This window comes from Vicugna pacos, unplaced genomic scaffold, assembly GCF_048564905.1.
Source record: "Vicugna pacos unplaced genomic scaffold, VicPac4 scaffold_21, whole genome shotgun sequence".
NCBI lineage: Eukaryota > Metazoa > Chordata > Mammalia > Artiodactyla > Camelidae > Vicugna > Vicugna pacos.
This window is the reverse complement of record NW_027328742.1, coordinates 20244432-20261468: the sequence shown is the minus strand read 5'-3', so window position 1 is coordinate 20261468 and position 17037 is coordinate 20244432. Positions and strand designations below refer to the sequence as shown.

General features: G+C 37.3%; 1 pseudogene; it reads left to right on the top strand.

Moving 5' to 3' along the window:
• The window catches only part of LOC140694411 (serine/threonine-protein kinase Nek7-like), a 74363-nt pseudogene that overhangs the window by 26532 nt on the left and 30794 nt on the right, over positions 1-17037 (top strand).

Below are 17037 nucleotides of genomic sequence, written 5' to 3'. Positions count from 1 at the left end.
TATGCACATAACTTCTCTTAGGCTCAGTTTCCTCATCTGTAAGATGGAGACAGTTTAGGAATTGCTTTTTAAATGATAAAAACACTGCATAAAAGGAAGGAGTATCCTTTCACAGAATGCTATCAAGCTGACTCTGTTTATGTTTTAAGTCCCATGTAAGATGACTCACTTCTAATCAGTTACCTAACTTTCTGTTGTAGGGACTTCCCACCAGTGGCACAAACAGCTAACCACCCACAAAATGTGTCTTTGCAAATTAATTAACAATTTTTAAAAATACAGTATTAATTTTAAAAAGAAATGCAAATGAGGGGAGGTTATAGCTAGAGTGGTAGAGCACATGCTTAGCATACAGGAGGTCCTGGGTTCAATCTCCTAATTACCTTCCCCCCAAAAAATAAAAACTAAAAATTAAAAAAATGCAAATACACAAATGCAGAATTTTACAAAACAGCTATCTGTCAAGATGAGACATATAAAAGCAAGTGTAAATTATCCTTGCCAGAGGGACAATGAGTGTAAAATTCTTGGCTGAGACCTTTCTTTAGGTATAAGAGCTATTTAATTCTTATAGTGGAAGGAGAAGAGGGCAGACCCCTATGGGGAAGTACCTCAAATCCCTGCTGAACGCAGGTAAAGGAAACCGCTTCAGTTATAAAGTCTTGTTGTCGATTGAGAAGTTGATGGTTTAGGATTTTGATTTTAGGGTTTCTCGCTCTCTCTCCATCGGGTTTTCTTTCTTTGCTGCTCCTACGTCACACTTAGGGCGCTGTGCCTGGGCAGACACCGGGGCACCTGGAGGAGTGCACCACTGACCCTTCCCCGCCTGGGAAAACTGGCGCAAGGCCAGGGTGCCTTCTAGAAGCCCTGTTACCTCCATCCCCAGCAGATTCAGATTTCCCCGGCCAGTGACGGAGGAAAAATTTGTCAGTGTGATCTTATATTTACTGTGGTGATGAACTCAGCTTCCTGTTTAAACAGACTTGCCGTCCATTGACATCATCAAGGAAATTTTTTATCAGCTGCCCCAGTGGCCCCAGTAAGATTCAGAACAACAGAATTCTGTTTGGTAACAAGTAGTAACTTGCCATTATAAAATTGATGGCTGTACCCTTAAAACACCCTGGGGGCTTCTGACTAAATTTAAAGGTATCTGTCATGTAAAAGACTATTTAAGGCACTTTTTTTTTTTAATAAAAGGTGGCAGCTGATTCCTAGTGAGTTGGAAGCTTCTAGAGCAGCTTACTGTGCTTTGGTAGGGCACTGGGGCGGCTCCTCTGTGAAGGGTTAGTGACATCAGTCCTCCCTCTCCAGGAGGCTTTATCGTGTATGCCTTTAACAACCTCGTCCTTTACCGTCAGTCTGCCGAGTCAAGACATAAGACATTCCGGGTCTGGCTTTCCAGATCCTCTTGGAGTCTGCACTTACAGACCTTACAGTAGTCTCAGCATATCGGCCGTCACAGCAAGTTCTCCCAGTACCCAGAGTAGAGAGTTTGACCAAGCAGTTTCACTTGGGTGGAATAGCCTCATTTCCTGGCTGCATTCACGTATGTCTCCTGCAGTGTGGTATTTTAGACCTGACCAAATACCCAGTTATATTGGGAGGGAGTGATGAATTTTAATCACTTGGAAGGATCTGACCTGTGAGATCCCTTCTGGCCCTTCATCTAATAGGATTAATATGATCACAGATGGATGCATTTTAACAGAACACAGAGTTAATGGCTTTTCTCTCTGTTGACTTAGTAAGCTTAATGTTTGTAATTTTTTTAATATAAGATGTCTCTGGTTTTCTCAAGTGATGAAGATCCTTCACTGTCCGCCTGCATTCCCATCCCCCAGAGGTGACCACTGACTTGCACGTGCAGAACCCTTCCTGACTTCATTTTGTATCTTTACACTCAGACACACACAAATGAAAGAACATGTACTGGTGTGTGTATTCTTTCTCAGACACAGCGCAGTGTACTAAGTGATTGCTTTATTGAGAGACACTTGCACTGTTTCCGTTGTTTTTAATCCTTACAGAGAAAGCTCCAGGACCAGGCCTTGTATATTTCAATACAACAGCATCACACACACTCTATTCAAGAGAGAGTTACATCCATTTCTATAAATAATGTTGCTGGGTAATAGGGTATGTGCACCTTAAATCATAACAGATACTGCCAAATTATTCTTTCAAATAAATATACCAATTTGTGGCCTTTCAAAACAGCACTCTTTAATTTATTTATTGGATATTTACCTCGTGCTGTATTCATGGTTCATGCCTTCTTGAAACTCATTGTCTAGTGGGAGCGAGAGGCATTTAACTAAAACTCATAGGAAACTGTATAACTGGAGTTGTAGTAAGTTTTATAAAGGAGTAAGATAGGGTCTAATGTAGTTTGTAATAGGACGGCCAAATCCTTACTGGGAACTCTGAGGGCAATAGAAGGTGATGCTACATGACTTTGAGTTAGCTACTTCATCTTAATGATTGAGATTCTGTTTCCTTATCTATGAAATTGGGTTAATACCTGCCTTGGAGTGTCATTATGAGGGCTGAATGATAAATATGTATGTATATATGTATTCTATTTTTATAGGGATATATACAAATATATGCGCACACACATGTAATTATATGTGCCTCTCTGAATATGTTCCATCTGTCCGACAGCTGCTAGAATGTTTTTGTTTCACTTCCTTTATCTCCCCTGTTCCAGGGGCCCGTTGGTAAACAATGGTAGTGGTATAACATGATCTTTTCCTGATACAGGAAGGGTTTTTTTTTTTGCCCTAAGATTCTAAAATTGTTTTCTAAACACTCTAATTTGTGCTAAAAGCTGTTCTTTATAGAAGAGACTACATTATGAAAAAATCATAGGAACTTCTTTTAGGAAGGAATGTGGCAGTGACTTAATGCTTATAAAGGACAGCAGTAGATACTTGGATTCTGAGGAACATGCTTCATTTCTTTATAGTGAGTAATGTTACAGATCATTGTAATATATTTCACTGTCTCAACTCTTCAGCTTAATTGGGGTAGAAGAGGAAATATAGCTCCTGGTCTGTATTCCAGAAAAGAACCTCTGGATAGCGTTGCATCAAAGATTTTTACAAGTAAATAATTAATTGGTTTAGAGCAGACTGACAAATATAATTAAGTAATTTATAGTTGAAATATTCAGTATTTCTCTAATTAGTGACAGAGGAATACCTGAAGCTGTGGTCAGATGAAATTCTTCCCAGATGAGTTTTAGGATAAAAGGAAATCCAGAATTTTTCATCATATATTTCTTTATCAACAGTAGTCAGAAATTTAAAGAAAAAGACTCTTAGAAAAGTTAGGTTGCAGTTTATCAATTTGTTATATATATATGCTATATATTTTCTTTATTGTACCCTAAATTGGACCAGTACATATTCCATTTTGTAGGATGCCTTATTAATCCGGTTTATTTCACTCTTCTGTTTCCAAGAAACATATCTGGTGATGGAGACTTAGTGTAGAGGAGATGAGAGATTAGTCTCAGAAATATATTAACAAGAGCTTTGTTTATTTTAATTTGTCAATAGAAATATTGCTAAAATACTTTAAAATCTTCATAGCCCATTTTTCTAAAATACGGTTTATTCACTGAACTATTTATAAATTCCTATATTTATAATGGCCCATTAGAAAGTCAATTTGAGAGAGGTAGAAGAAAATACAAGTGCATGTATTTAGCACTATATTTTTTAAAAGCTATATTTTACTGAAATACCAGTAAAACAAAATATAACCCAATGCAATAAATCTCTTAAGGGGAAACTTAGAGGTTTGTTATCTGCCAAAAAATTGTCATACCACACCACACTGGCTAAGAGGGAAGTGAATATTATTCTTACAAATCTTTCATAGTGAAATATGCAATATAAATAATTTAAATGGGTATCTATTTTGTGCCAAGAGTTTGGCACAATTTCAAATAATTAGTTAAGTGCCCCCCCCATTTTATCGAGATGTAATTGGGATACATCACTGTATAAGTTTAAGGGGTGCAGCATAATGATTTGCCTTACATGTAATATATTGTGAAATGAATATTGAAGCAAGTTTAGTTCGCATCCATCATCTCATATAAAATATACAAAAATAAACCTACAATAAAAAGAAAATGCAAAAAAAGAAAAAAAGTCTTTTTTTCCCTTGTGGTGAGGACTTTGAGGATTTAGTCCCTTAACAGCTCTCCACTGTATCGTACAGCAGTGTTGACTGTAGCCTTCATGCTGTACGTTGCATCTCTAGTACTTACTTACCTTTTTTGTTTATTTGTTTTTTGGGGGGAGGAAACTAGGTTTATTTATGTATTTTTCATTTTATTTTATTAATTTTTTTTAAAGTGGAAGTACTGAGGTTTGAACCCAGGACCTTAGCCAGAGCATGCTAAGCACAAACTCTACCACTGAGCTATACCCTCCCCCACTATTTATCTTACTGCTGAAAGTTTGTACCTTTTGACCACTGTCCTCCAGTTCCTCCTGCCTTCTTCCCTCTTCCTCTGATAGCTACAAATTGAATCTCTTTTTTCTATGAGATTTGTGTATTTTAGATTCCACATGTAAGGGACACCATACAATATTTCTCTCTCTCTGACTTATTTCACTTTGCATAATGCCCTCAAGTCCATCCATATTTTTGCAAATGGCAGAATTTTCTCATTTTTATGGCTGAATAATATTCCACTGTATATATGCCACAACTTCTTTATCCATTCATTCATCAGTGGACACTTAGTTTGCTTCCATATCTTGGCTGTTGTAAATAATGCTGCAGTGAAGGTTGGGGGCAGATATGTTTTTGAGTTAGTGTTTTTGTTTCCTTTGAATAGATACCCAGAAGTGGAATTGCTAGATCATATGGTAGTCCTATTTTTAATTTTTGAGGGTCCTCTGTACTCTTTTCCATGGTGGCTGCACCAGTATACAGTCTCACCAGTGGTGCAGAAGTGTTCCTTTTCTCCATATCCTTGCCACCATTTATCTCTTGACTTTTTTTTTTTAATGACCATTCTAACAGGCATGAAGTGATATCTCAGTGTATGCTTGATTTGCATTTCCCTAATGGCTAATGATGTTGAGCATCTTTTCACGTACCTGTAGGCTATTCATATATCTTCTTTGGAAAAATGTCTCTCAGGTCTTTTGCCTACTGGTTAATTGGATTATTTGTGGGTTTTTGCTGTTGAGTTATATGAGTTCTTTGTATATTTTGGATATTAACCCCTCATCAGCTATTTTGTTTGCAAATATTTTTTTCCATTCTGTAAGTTGTCTTTTCACTTTGTTGATGTTTCTTTTGCTGTGCAGAAGCTCTTTATTTGATGTAGTCCTACTTGTGTATTTTTTTTATTTCGTTGCTTATGCTTTAGGTGTCATATCCAAAAAAGTCATTGCCAAGACCCATGTCAGGTTGCTTTGTTCCTGTGTTTTCTCTAGGATTTTCATGGTTGCTGGCCTCACACTTAAATCTTTAATTCATTTCAAGTTAACTTTTGTGAGTGATGTAAAATAAGGGTCTAATTTTATTCTTTTACATGTGGATGTCCAATTTTCCCAGCACCAATTATTGAAGAGACTGAATTTTTGAATTCTCCCTTGAGTATTCTTGGCTCCCTTGTCAAATATTAGTTGACTGTAAGTGCTGGGGTTTAATTCTGAGCTCTTGATTCTGTTCCATTGATCTGTGTGTCTGTTTTTATGCCAGTACTGTTCTGTTTTGATTACTGTAGCTTTGTAGTATAGTTTGAAATCAGGACATATCATGCCTCCTGCTTTGTCCTTCTTTCTCAGGATTGCTTTGGCTATTTGGGGTCTTTTGTGGCTCTATATAAATTTTAAAATTTCTGTAAAATTCTTTAAAAAATGCCATTGTGATCATAATAGGGATTGTGTTGAATCTATAGATACCTTTTGGTAGTACTGGTATTTTAATAATATTAATTTTTCCGGTCATGAACATGGGATTCTTTTCCATTTATTTGTGTCTTCTTTTATTAGTTTCATTAATATCTAGTAGTTTTCTGAGTAGAGATTTTTCATCTCCTTGGTTAAGTTTACTCCTAAGTACTTTATTGTTTTTTATGCTACTGTAAATGAAATTGTTCTTATTTTATTATTATTCTTTATTTCTTTTGCAGATAATTCATTATTACTCAGTAGTATAGAAATGCTGCTGATTTTTGTATGTTAATTTTATATTCTGCAGCTCTGCTGAATTTCTTGATTAGAACTAACAGTTTTTAGGGGGGTGTTGAGGATTTTGTATGTATAAAATCATGTCAGCTTCACACAGAGACAATTTTGCTTCTTCCTACCCAGTTCTGATGCCTTTTATTTGTTTATTTTCTTGCCTGATTGCTGGGGAAGGTTCTCCCCATGCTGTGGTATCAGGGGTGGGGAGCATGGGCATCCTTGTCTTGTTCCTGAGCTAGGCTGTCTCCTCCTGCTGTCTCTTCCTACTAATATTTTGAGATGTAGGACTGTTTTCTTGGATTGTCAGCTTTGTATTTTCTACATCGTTACCACCTGTGAGTCTTTCCTTTTAAACTTGGTAGGTGCCTTAAGAGTCTTTTGTAGAGACATAGTGTTAATTTTTTACATTGACTTTTACTGTGTTTAGACATGCACTTTGTGTTAGTTTTTGCCAATTACCACAAACTTAGCAGCTTAAAACAACAAAAATTTAGTATTTCACAATTTTGGAGGGTGAGTGACTTCACATAGTGGTTAGTGAGTTCTCGGCTCAGGGTCTCAGAATTGATCTTATCCGAGGTTTGGGGTTTTCTTTCCTGTTCACTGACTGTTGGGAGAATTCAGCTCCTTGTGGTTGTGTGACTGAAGTCCCCGCTCTCCTGCTTGCCAAGGGGTGCCGACCCCTGGTCCTCGAGCCTGCCTGCTCTTCCTGCCACGTGGCCTCTCCACGGCCTGGCAGTTTGCTCCCTCGGGGCCCCAGGAGAGTCTCCGGCTTTGAATCTCTCTGACTTCGACGGATTTACCCGACTAGGTCACGTCTACCCAAGACAATTTCCTGCTTTCCAAAAGCAGCCTGTTTAGAACCTCAACTGCATCTGTAAATCCTTCCTGCCACACAGAAAACATAATGTGGGGCTGCTACTTCATCATAAGCGCACCCAGCTCACACTCAAGGTTGGGGGCGGTTCCCAGAACCAGAGAATTTTGAGGGGTGAGATGTGTCGTAGAATTCTGCTTACCACAGACTTTGATAAGCTAGCTAAAGTATCAACAGTGTTTTGGAGATAATTATTATCTTCAAATATTGTAACTTGTAAATCTTGTTCACCTTCGTGGTGTGGTTGTTTTTCACATTTGCAGACATGTTTTTATTTGTACTTACCCAAATTTAGAGGCTGTACTGGAAATAAAATCGCTTTGAAATGTCTTTTACAGTCTTGACCTTTGGATCCTTAAAGCAATAAAATCTTCCCAGCAGTGCCATCTGTCTCTGCTCACCCTGATTTACAGTTATTGGGAGATGTGCACGTTCCGTCTCAGCACAAAGTGTGCAGCCCAAGCCGGGCAGCGGTGAGACCTGCCCGTAATGCCAAATGCGGTCTGTTTCCTGTCGAACTGAGCCTCTTGTATAAGATTGTTGTCTGCCGTGTACTGTATATGACTTTAGAGTCATTCAGAAGTCTTAAGGTTACAAGTGAGTGTCTGTATCTGAAAAACCACACAGAATTGCACCTGTGGACGTAGGCTGCTGCACAAGCGTGCACACCTCTGTGCATGCACGTAGGTTTCTGTCTCTGTGACATGTGTGTGCAGGTGTGTCATACAGCAGCGTTTTTATAGAAGCAGTGTTACTGATAAAATACCACTTGGGTTTTCTTTCACACCTAAGAAGTCTGGTAGCAGTATTTCACTTTATTAAAGTCCCTAAGTAGTGTCAAACTTAGAGTGTCAAAAATGATGTCCCATCGTGACCAGTATGGAGCTCCGTGAGCATAATGAAACAGTGATGGGTAAGCTTTGAACTGTGTTTACCTGGGAAAAGTTAAAACATAACTTTCAAGGAACTTTCTGCTCCTTTTATTTGAAGTTTAATATGGACTGAAAGCTGCCTTTTGAAACCCATTTACCACCCCAACCTGCAGGTCTGTGGACAGTCGAGTAGGGAGAAGAGGTCCAGCCCCCGCCCCATTATTTTTCATTCAGATTTCTACCGGGAGACTTTGTTTTCCTTGTTCATTAAGGATATTGAAATATCTTTCCAGCTGTCTCACTGCTGTCTGGTTTAACATAACCAGAAAGAGTTCATTGAAGAGGCAGTGCTTCCGTTTATCTTCGTGACCGTCTGTGTCTTCCGGAAGGCTGGCGCTCTGCTTTGCTGTCTCACCCCCCCACCCCCCCGTCTCTAGTGCGCTGATGCAGCAGAGAAGACATCGCCAGTATTTGCAAGGATTTTCCCTTCAGTTTTAGGAACATGGAGGCTCCCCTTTAGAATTATCCGCATGGCAGCAACACAGGCACCATTCCCTGTAGTAGTTATGGTGCATTCTTATGTTTTTCACTGATTTTCAGAAAAATCCTAAGTCTCCTTGATATTGATGTACCAACTCTCAGAGGACAGCTTTTGGGGTGGGGGAGAACATTGTGACGTTGTAGGAGCTTATTATTCTTGTTTGTTGAATAACTTTCTCTTTTTTCCCCCGGGGTTTAATTGCTCAGAAAAATAATCTTTATCTGTTTCATATTTTATACCATAAAATAAAGTAAAATTTCCACTCCCATTATTAGCCATGTGATTTTGCTTTGTGGAATGAATAGATTATGTTGATATTCTATTAAATTATTATCTAGAAACAGCTGAGTACTCTCAGCAGATTTTTCAAGCATTATAGGGAAGGAAGACTAGTAGCTCTTGCATGGGAAATATTTTATCAAAGGGGATAAAATGAGACTCAGGTGATAAGTATTTTTAGTGAGCTCCTGGCCGCCAGGCCCATTCTACTCACATCTCCTAAAGCACTTTAAGGTGCCTAAATGCAAATTAGCATTACAGGACCAAGTCCTACTTGAGGCGTAACTATTTTATGCGTTTATGTAATTCCCCAAATTGTCTGCAGCAAGTGCTTGTACGGTTTAGTCTGTTGAGACCTGCTTATACCTTCACAGGGAAAGTGTTTCCAGAGAAAGATCTATGTATAATAAAAATCACACTTAGAACTGTCAAGTTACACTTTTAGAAGCATTCTATCTTTTCCATCACCCAATCTCTGTAAATTTAATTCTTTGAAATAACCATTGCAAAATGTAGTCTTATGAAGGTACATTGTGATCACAGAAATGTTTGGCAACACAACATCCTTTCTGATGACGAACGTCATGAAGCACTCTGACAACCTGTCATCTCCTGTGGCGACTGGATATAGTATTAACTGGACCTGTGGGGATCTTTGAGATACTGTTAGTTTTTTCCCTTGTTTCTGTTAACTGGAGATTTAAAGACAGGACATGCCAGTAAAATTTATTATTTTTAAGTGTGAAAAATAGTGCCCATCAGACATAATTACAAATAACTGAGATGGTGGCACCATAGTGGTGGGGACCACACAGATCACCCCCAAACTCTGCTCAGTATAGTGAGGACACCAAGGCCCAGCAAGATTAAGTGATTTGTTCAAGGTCACACAGCCATGCCTGTCAAGCCTCACCAGCAGGTCTGCTATTAAAAGGTGACTGTGGATTATGTGTGTGGCACATTAAGCACTTGCCAGCACTCCCGAGCAGGAAGTGTTTCCTCGTGTTGAACGTGAACGACTCCCTCTGGTCCGACGTCTGGAAGGGATGGAGCAGCTGGTGCCTGCAGCTCCGGTTCTCCTTGCCTTCGTCATTTCTCATTATTTAATTACCATTTCTCCTAATCTTCTTCAGAGATGACTTGTCTGCCAGGATTGTATTTGTTGTTGTTCTTCTGGTTCTGTTTTTAACTACAGCAGCGCACTTCCAAAGGATGCTTGGTATATGGTTCCCAGGACCAGCTACATAATTGTGGGTCCCCTTGTGAACAAATGGTGAAGGATTTCTAGATGGCAGAACAGAGCATCACACCAAGTCACTCCTGCGTGACTGTCCAGGCTGCACGCCCATGAAGCCGGCCCGGTGGTTCTGGATGTTTTGTCTGAAACTTTCTTCTTGAAAGATTAACATATCAAACTGTGGGCTTAAATGTTTTGATACACTATGGAGATTAATTTTTTAATCAAACAAGAAGATAATTTTCTTTTTTGTGTGCGCATATATGTGTATATATTTATTGAGGTATAGTCAGTTTACAATGTTGTGTCAATTTCTGATGTACAGCGTAATGCTTCAGTCATAGAAAAATAACAGATGATACCACTTATATGTGAAATCTAAAAAAAAAGGACAAACTTATTTACAAAACAGAATTTCCTGTTCTCTTTGTGGCTGAGTTTATGCTAGTTAGTATCACTGACACTTTTCCCGAGATTTCTGGAGGAGGAATGCCAGAATTGCAAAACATAGAAACGAGAAATGTGTGTTCTGCGTGGAGTAGAGGTGTCTGGATTCAGGCACCAGGCGACCCAGCTGAGTCCAAAAACTGGTACTTGATAATCAGTATCCACCGTGTAATTCGGTTTGGGCGTTTAATTTGTAGGAGGATGTTTGACAATTAAAAAAAAAAGTGATGTGACTATTTTCCAAAAATCTTTGAATGGAAGCAGCTTGCATCAGCTAGCCTCTTCTATATTAATACACACGACTTCAGTGACCCTGCACGTGTGCTTTACCAGATATGCTGAATTTCACAAGTGAGGATAAGCTATAATCTGATGTTTGTATATACATTTTATATGTACATCGACTAGCTTTTTGTTATGTCTATATTGTGATGTGAATAATGTTCAGTTTTTTTTTGAATAATGTTGATGGAGGTAGAAAATATGTTTCTAAAATAAACAACACTTGAAGCTTTGCATGGAAAAAAGATGAACCTACTTTAAAAGAAGACTAAATAAAAATTCTGTCCAAGTGGTCAGGTATTCCTCAGTGCTGATTTCTGCATTTTCATGACTTTTTAGATATTTTATTTTCAGATGTAAAAAGTTTAATTTCTATTTTATAATATATAGTAAAAATACCATATCCCATGTTTTTTCACATAAGTCTTTGATACCAACCTTTAAAAAATTATTGCTTTATTAGAAACTTATCACATGACAAGTAAATGTATATTTTTTATTTCTATATGTTCGCATTAGATTTTTTTTTTTCTGACTCTAGACCTGAATATGTGGGGCTGTCTTTTTTTTTCAGAGAAAAATAGGATTTTTGCAGTGTCACTTGACTAGATAATTAACTTTTAAAAGATGTGTATATATTAGAATAAGTTAAGAGAAAGTTGTTCTTTTTTTTAATACTGTGGCATTATGAAATTTCCTCCTTTGTAGTGCTAACATACATTTTATCAGTAGTAAAAAGAATTCAAATTTTCACTGCCTTTTTCCTGTTCATTCTCTTTTTAAGAGATGGTCAACAGTGCCACCATCAGAACAGACAGACTTGTCTCATCATAAGCATTGGTTTTCTCAAAAAAGCCTCCACTCAAGGATGGTTGGAAAACAGCGTATGTTTAAACAGACACATAAAAAATATTGGGAGCTATCAATGACATAATGAAACTGCTTTTGATCAAATCAAATTCATAAAATCATTCTTCAAAAACGTGTTACTAATTTGGATACTTACATTTTGCCAAGTGTTCTGTCTAGGTAGCCTTGTATTGATACAGTTTATTGTTACCATCTTTAATTTGTTGATAGAAACAATCTGAGAGAAGAATATGAAGACATGAAAACAATCAGGCCATCTTGGCCTGTTCACGACTTCCATTTTGAGGCAGTTTTTTCATTCTGCCCTTTCCTTTATATATGATTTATTTTTTAATGATGGGACTTTAAACTGTGAAGTTAATTATAATTATGATGATTTCAGAATCTATATTAAAGCATAAAATTTTTCTTTCATGGTCTGATACTTACATGATATGGTGTATTTATTTTTAACTGGAAAGCAACCTGGTCCCCATCTTGTGTTGACATCAAACAGTCTTCTGATATGCTAATCCAGCGTCAGGGAGAGACAGGCTTGATTTGGACTCATTCCAAGTCTGAGAGAAAATTATGTGTAAGAGCTGATTTTGCAGCTCTGCCCCCACAGAAAGAAAACTGATGCCGACACAGCCTGCAATTAATAAGACTTAATATTGAAACATGATATGGGAGGTTTCCACCATTTCAGTAATAGCCCTGATTTGCTTTTTAATTACCTGGTCACCTTATTGTTACTTGGTTTTTGCTACTAATATAATAGCCATTGAAATTGCCAGTAAATTCATTTCTATAGTGTGTGTTACAGTAAAGATTAACCAAAAGTTACTCATCTTTCCTTAAAGCTTTGTCCTTTGATGTGTTGAGCGCATGTGAGACAGCAGATCTGATCCTTTGCTGGGGATGAAGGAGGGGCGGCAGCAGGCTGCCCCTTTCTGTTTCCCTTTCAGCTGCCTTCACCTGCTCACGAGGGTGGAAACTGAGCCTGTTGTTTTGCTGAAATGGCTGAAGTACCGTATTCAGTAATCCAGAAATCAAATTAGTAAAACTTCCAAAAATGCAGATAAAACACATTAAAGCACATCTTTAAATGTTGATATATGTCTGTCTGTCTGTCTATCTATCTATCAATAATAAAGTTAAAATTATCTGATACAGTACTTCATTTTGGTTATTTAGAAATTTTGCCAAGTAGGAAACCAGTTACATTTTTATTTTTGAAAAATGATTTTTACGTAAAGAATCATTATAGATCTCATGAAGCCAAGAGCGTTGTTCTTGAATGAGCGTATTACTGGTGTCCCCTTCCAGCCAGTGCCCTGTAGGAGAGCAGGCCTGAATACAGCCCTTTGGTTTTGCAGTTTATTTTAGGTCTCACCCTTTTGTACGAGGTATCTCCCCTTTGTACAAGGTGCCACCCCTCTCCAGTGCAGCCTTTCTGTGCTCTGCTTTTTGCACCGGTCTTCCTGTGACGTTTTTCTTCCATGAAGTTTAGTTTCATTCATTCAAGGCAAAGTTTGACTTGTAATATGCAGTGAATATTCATGAAAATTTTTCACATAAATCCCTTTTATTTGTTTAATTTTTAATAAATTAAGTGATATTTCATATCACCAGGGTTCAGCATTTAAAAGGAATTCACAGTGAAGCCTTTTGTCAAGAGAAGAACTGTCTTGCAATGAAAATAATTATCTTCAGATCTAGACTTTTTCATTCTGGCTTTTCTTACAATAAAATTTGACCTCCTACTTTTAGGATAAGAAATTATTTTACATGGATGTTAATTGTTTTGAAATAGGTGGACATCACAGAGATGTAGTGATATGACCTGTGCTAACTTGAGATATGCTGGGAGAAATTTAAGCATTATGTCAGGTAAAAATCTTAGAATCATTTCAATGTGGAAATTCATGTTTTTAAGATGAGGGCAGGTAGATAAAAGTAGGTGTTTTTCTGATTTAAGGCTTTTGCACATCAGAATCTAGTGTGAAGGTATTTTAGGTTTTTTAAATCTTATTTTTAATTTTTCGAACAGCATTTTAAGAAACAAAAGAGGCTAATTCCTGAAAGAACCGTTTGGAAGTACTTTGTCCAGCTCTGCAGCGCGCCGGAGCACATGCATTCTCGGCGGGTCATGCACCGAGGTGAGTCAGTAAGCCACGGGCCATTTAGCGCGGTTCTAAACAACACACGTTACCAGGCCATCTGAGAGTAAATGCCTTCCAGTCACTGCATATTACTGTGCTTTCCTAAGTAATGTATTTCCAAATTGTAATTTTACTAGAATGATAAGCTTTTAAGTGAAGCCCTGCTTGGTTTTAAATAAGAATGAGAATTAGTTATTTTTCTGTTTGACTTTTTTTTTTTTTTACTGACTATGTTAGTAAAGGAAAAAAAATAGATGCAGGAAGCAGTTGAATATACATAAGGAAGAGGTTTTCTTTTTTTATGAACAGCATACATTATAGCTACTTAGATTTTTAATTATCAGCATTCACTCTTAATATATTCTTGAGTATTAGTCAAATGGTAGGGCAAAATGTATGAAGGTTACATCATGAAGGAATTGATCCGTTGATTTTTAGGGTGTGAAAAACTTCAGCTTAAATTTATTTAAGCAATTAAAATTTCTAAGGTCATCTAAGTAAATAATAACATAATTTTGGTAAGTAAATAATAATGAAGTTAAGATTTTCTATTTTATGTAAACATATCAATAAATCACTAATTAGTAAGATAGCTTATTTAAAATTGATATAAGAAAGGCACAGATTTATTTTATACTTTGAATTTCACAGAAGTGTATTTGAAAGTGGAAAGCAAGGTGCGTTTTAAATCCTGCATTGATGGATGGTTTTCTGTCAGAGGACTGAGAACTCAGAAGTATTAGGATATATGAAAATTTCTCAAAATAATTGGTTCAAAATTCAAACTGACTTCCATTTTTAAGATATGTTTTAAATTCTGTGATGAAAAGTGGTTTTTAAACCCTTGAATATTTCACCTAAACTGACATCATCTTTCACCTGATCCCATTTATTCACAGATATAAAACCAGCTAATGTGTTCATTACAGCCACTGGGGTGGTCAAACTTGGAGATCTTGGGCTTGGCCGGTTTTTTAGCTCCAAAACCACAGCTGCACATTCTTTAGGTAAGAGACACAATATAATTTCATTCAGTTACCTACCCCCCTCCCCTCCCCCGTGGTTAAAAATATAGGGGATGTACCAATTATATACCTGCTCTTATATTCTAATAAAACTGTTATCATCAGGTCCTGAGCTGAAACCTATCCGGTGTAATGCGTCCCTTCACCTGACAGTTGGATCTTCTGTTCATTTGACCTCAGGCAGGCACTTAGCAAGAGAAAATGCTAATGAGCAGATTGAGGTTTTAGCTATTGCCATGGATCTGTCCTTTTTTTTTTCCTTTTTTACATTTAGTAATATTAAGATTATATGAAGAATAAACCGTATCTTGAATTAAAACTGACCATTTAAACATACTGTAGCAGTTTGTGAATGTAAATGTAACATACGTAGCTGTGGTGACTGCGGAGGAGGAACCTGCAGGTGATCGGTGGCTAATGAGGAGTGTATTTCCCCAAATTACAAAGTAGAAGATACTTGTGCTTGATTCATTCTAGAGCTGGTGCTGTCCCGGCATCCTTTATGCCAAAAACAGAACTGAATGCAGCTGTTCCAACATTATATTAATGGAAAGAAAGTTGTCCAGTTTAGAAACAACAGAAATTACTAGGAAGAAATAATTTTTTAAATTTAATCACTTATAGCCAGTGATAGAGCTTCCTTAAAACTCTTCAAACCATATTTTCTCCTTGTAAATATAAGACAGACAAAATGGTAACAGCCAAAATAAAATAAGAGTTAAGCTAAAAGTAAGTTGGCTTTAATTTAATGGTGCCCTATTTTTGGTGTTATAATTTCACTGAAAACAGTTCATTTGAGGGGTAAAATTATTGTTTTTAAATGCAAAATAAAAAAAAATTTGAATGGCCTGATAAGGAATAAGTAAGTTGCACTAAATAACAAAATAGTAGAACAAGCATCTGAATGAATTGACTAGACATTTTTAAAGATTTTATAGCTTTATTACTAAGGTTCTGTGTGGCCTTAAACCTGTCATTTAATTCTAAATATGTCTAGAACAGTAAGTAGGCACCTAATCAAGAAATCAGTGTTTACTGAATGACAAAATAGTGGATCCTAGGTTAAGGAGTGGTGGAAAGATAGTACTTCACCTTTTACACTGAGTTTTAAATTTTGTCAAGTACTTTTAAGAAAATATAATTTCAAATGATAACCAAGTAATACTTTTTTATTTCTTCTTTCACTTTACATTTATTCTTACAGAGCGTTACAGTTTTTTTCTGGATAAAATTTGGTATGAAATGCCTTAAGAAATGCATAAATTTGCAGAGCACTTTAGTAAAGTTTTAATGTTTGGAAGGTCCACCTCTTACAGTGCAAATAGGAGAGGGTTTCTGTGGGGAAAACCGTAGACTGTTCCAAGCCAGTGCCATTCATCATTAGGAGAGATAACACGTTTCACTTTGTTACTCACCCGAACGGAATGTCCTCACAGCACCTGTCATGAGTCTGCTTAGAAATGCTAGGTTACACATACACGCGTGCGCCCAGGCACAGCTGCATGAAGCAGGCTCCTGCACACGCATATGTGTGGGTCACAGGTGCTGTGCAGACTGTCGCTCTGAGTGTACCGGGTCCCCTGACCCTAAGGATCCAGCATATTGTGTGGAACCCAGACTTGAACAGTTTTGGAAATTGACTTCTTCAGCTCGCCTGCCACTGCCTCTTATGAAAGTTCTCTACGGGGTTTACAAATGTATACCCACCCCCAGATTGAGGTGCTGTGGTAGCCCAAATTATGTGCTGTAGATTTAATAATTCATTAAGAATTTATAATGTCAGTGTTAATCTGAATCAATTCACTGAGGGTCTTGTAGTTATATACACATAACACACACACACACACACACATGAGTAAATGGGGATGCTGTGATGGCAGGACATCCTGAGACAAACCTGTGGTACAGCCAGCGAGGATGTGGCAGCAAGACTGTTTCTCTGATGAGTGAATCAATAGGAAAATAATTTCTTTCACAAGCATTTTTGTTTTCCATATTATTTTGAGAAAAATGTGCTTACATAAGAAAACTTCTCTTAATCGTGCCTGTCTTCTCTGCAAAGTAAAGATTTTGATGATTTGAGACTGATGTTCACTAAACAAAGTACATTGAACATCAGGAATTAAAGTCTGAAGTGTAGCCAACCAAGGCTGTCTGAACCCAGTAAAAATGCTATGTAGAAGGATCAGGAAAAGATCTTTGCTAACAAAGAATATGTGTAAAATAAACAGATGGAAAT